The following is a 3,715-nucleotide window of genomic DNA, read 5'->3' as shown; positions in this document are numbered from 1 at the left end:
AGTCCGTGTGTACAGGTGGTGTTTGCAGCCGTGGGTCGGGTTGGGTGGGATCATCTATGGAGGGAGCGTGAAACGGGGAGAGAAGGGCTCTCAGGACTGACGTGGGGCAACCCAGATTTAGAGACAAGGAAAGGAGAAAGATCAGTGAACAAGACACAGAGGAAACGTAATATCAGGGCGACCCCAGAGCCTACGGTGTCCCCACCCACCAGTACCACGGAGGGCCTCACCCACCTCTTTCTTTTCGATGGTCCTTCAGATTCCCTGAGACGATTCGGACTCACCTGGATTAGAAAATGCTGCAGGCTTAGTGTGTCCAAGTCAACGTGAACTGTCAGGCCCCACCCCGTGATTTCCTAATGTCTTGAAACTCTCGTGATCTTCCGCTGGTCACAGTCCTTGTCTGAGTGGAAGGGGTTTGAGGCAGGGCCCGGTTGGCGTGGTTTTTAGCTATGTTAGAAATTACAGGGGCTAGATCTGGATGAGTCAATGCAGTGTGGTGGCTGTCAGAAGTAAGCCATTGAAAACTGTGTCTAAAAGTAAGTGGGAAGAGATTTGGGGCTCTTCATTTTAAAATATCAGGAAGGATTTAATGGATAATATGTGACTCAGGCGCGAAATGCAACCATCACACTCTCGTGCCGGAAACATCACTTACTTTTCTAAACACTCTGCCTCCAAGCCCCTACTGGCCTATCTCATTACCTTGTGTCACACAGGAATCTGGGCGCTTCCGTGGCACCTCTAAAAGCTAACAGTATTTACCAAGAACATGACGATTGTCGAACATCAAAACTGGCTTCAGTCATTTTCATCACCGCCTGTCACCTCAGGCCACTGTGTGGAAAACTGGGATGAAGAAACTGACGGGAACCTGAACCCATTCTCTAAAATTGGGCCTTTTCCCACATTGTTTTAAAGGGCATATAATGGCATGATGGTTCTCAGGACTACAGGGAGACTACAGTAGAGGAAGCTGTAGGGAGAGGGCCGTTCCTTCCCCTCCCACTAGCCCACACGACAGCAGCAGCCTCCGATACGAACCAGGCCTCCCAGAGGCTCATGGCCCTCCCTCTCCCGCCTGTCCAACGACCACTTCCGGGTCATGGCCCTCCCTCTCCCGCCTAACCAACAGCTACTTCCGGGTCATAGCCCTCCCTCTCCTGCCTGCCCACCACCCACTTCCGGGTCATGCCCTCTCCCGCCTGCCCACCGCCTACTTCCGGCTCATGGCCCTGCCGCTCCCACCTGCCCACCATTCCCCCGTTTCTCCCCAGGTAATTCCCGTTTGTTTGTTTGTTTGTTTATATACAGGCTTTTGAAAACATGGGCCTTTTGGTTCTGCCCTGTTTGCAAAGGAAGCCCCAGTTCTCTGGGACTCAAAGGATAGTCCGCCCCTTTGAGGAGGTGGGTGGTGAGGAGGAGAGGAGGAATTACTTCAATTTTTTTTCTTTTTTAACAGCAGCAAGAATAATAAAATAACAACTCTAAAATTATCCAGCCAGGCAGAGAGGAACCTCCTATTTTCAAGCCGTAATATACGTGTTTTTGTAAAGTGTTTTAACATGGAGAGTTAGTAGGAAAAGTACAATGAGCACCATGCAGTGAGTGTCTCCTTCCTCAACGGCCATCGACTCGGGGCCAGTCCTGGCTCCATCTCCAGGTCACCCCCCAACCCACCCTGCCCATTATTCTGAAACAAATCCGAGATATCATTTCATTTCATCCATAATTTTTCCAGCATAATTTTTTATTCTTTATTTTTCATTTTTTATTAATAATGTTTACATAAAATTTCCATGTATATTTAAAAAGATAAGAATTTTAAAAAAATAATCGCGATACTATTATCACCCCTAAAAATAATGATTGCTTTATGTTATCAAATATCCAGCCAGTATTCAAATGATCAGTTTTCCCATAAATGTCATGAGTGACTTAAAATAAAAACACGGTTTGGTTGAATTAGAAGTCAGACAAGATTGATTATATTGTTATTGGTTGATACGTTTTTTAAGTTTCCTTTAATGAATAATTTTCCCCTCCAACTTTTTTCCCCCTTGACAGTTAATGATTGAAGAAATCAGGTTGTTTGTCCTGTCGAGTTTCCCACAACCTGGATTTTTCTGGGTGCATTTCCATGGCATATCCGGTAGAATGTGTTCCCCTCCTGTCACCTCCCCCCTCATCCCTGCTGGATTATTTCAAAACAAATTCTAGACATCACGTCATTTCATCTGTAAGGGCTTCGATATCTTGAACAGATAAGGATCCCCCCCTTTTTTCCCATACAAACAACCATGAAACCATTATTATCACTTAAAAAAATTAATAATGATTCTTTAATATCGCCCGATTTATAATCATTGTTCAAATTTCCACAATCGTCTCAGAAATGCCTTTTTACTATTGGTTTATTCTAATCAGGATTCAAACAAGGTCCATATACGGTGTTTGGTTACGTGTCTCTTAATAACACTCCCCTCCCCTTTTCTTCTTGCCATTTATTTGTCGAAAAGCCTGGTCATCGTTTCCATAGAATCTTCCACATTTTGGATTTGTCTGATTGCATGTCTGTGGTGTCGTCTGACACGTTCCTCTATTCCCTGTATTTCTTGTAGTCCTATTGTCAAATCTAGAGACTCCATCAAATTCAAAGCCAGTTTTGTTTTGTTTCGGACTTTACTTTTCTGTAAATCAACTTCTTTGGAGGCGTTGTATTTTTATTGCCTTCTTTGAATTGTCTCTGTTCATCGCTTGCTCAGATTCGGTTGCCGTCAGCCTGATCCAGCCAATAGTGACTAAAAATCTTCTATCATTTCTTCTGCACTGATGTGCTGGAATTCTTCTATTAAGGATACTTTTTCTTCTTGGACAGTTTGATTTCTTTGAAATGCAGTTTGTACAGCAAGGGCAGTTTGGTACTTTTCTTTATTTTTTCAAAAGAAATGCTTTTCGTTTTGCCATCAATAAGAAATTTACTTGCTTTTAAAAAATCCAAATGATGGCATTGTCCAGGAAAATTTAATAGGTTTATTTATAATTGTTATAAAGTTGAACTGCTGACACTTGTTCACTGAAATATTTTGACTTGTATTAACACTTTATGTTCCCACATTTATATTAAAAATTCACACAAATGAAAATGGGAAAATAGGAAAGCCGCCAATACCTGATTTCTGTCCCGTTTTTTCACTTGCAATTAAATACTTCGGTACCTTTTGACCCAAAAGCTGGAAGAAGAGGATTTTTTTTTTTTTTAAAGAATGAAATGTTTCCTATCATAGTGAATTCTTAAGCACGTTCTCCACGTATGCGGCGTGCGTGCTAGCTGGGTGTCTTTTGGCATAATTGCCACACGTTTGGCCTGGACAGCACACAGGTTGGTGTCTTCAAAAAGGCCAACCAGATAGGCCTTGTTTGCCTCCTGCAAAGCACCAACACCTTCACTCTGGAAGCGCAGATCTGTTTTTAAGTCCTGAGTAATTTCTCACACCAGCACCAGACGCTGGAAGGAAAGTTTGCGAATCAGAAGTTCAATGGGCTTCTGATAACGTCTAATTTCACGGAGCGCCACTGGACCAGGCCTGCAACGATGAGGTTTCTTCACTCCTCCAGTAGAGGGCGCACTCTTGCGAGCGGCTTTTGTGGCGTGTTGCTTCCTGGGTGCTTTACCATCCGCAGATTTGCGGGCTGTCTGCTCGGTATGAGCCAT

General features: G+C 43.6%; 1 pseudogene; it reads right to left on the bottom strand.

Annotated features, from left to right (window-relative positions):
- Positions 1-3,230: 3,230 nt before the first annotated feature.
- LOC105298694 lies at positions 3,231-3,715 on the bottom strand (annotated as a pseudogene).

Source organism: Pteropus vampyrus, unplaced genomic scaffold (assembly GCF_000151845.1).
Source record: "Pteropus vampyrus isolate Shadow unplaced genomic scaffold, Pvam_2.0 Scaffold159, whole genome shotgun sequence".
Taxonomy (NCBI): Eukaryota; Metazoa; Chordata; class Mammalia; order Chiroptera; family Pteropodidae; genus Pteropus; species Pteropus vampyrus.
The sequence above is the reverse complement of the archived record's forward strand: the minus strand, read 5'-3'. Positions and strand labels throughout refer to the sequence as shown.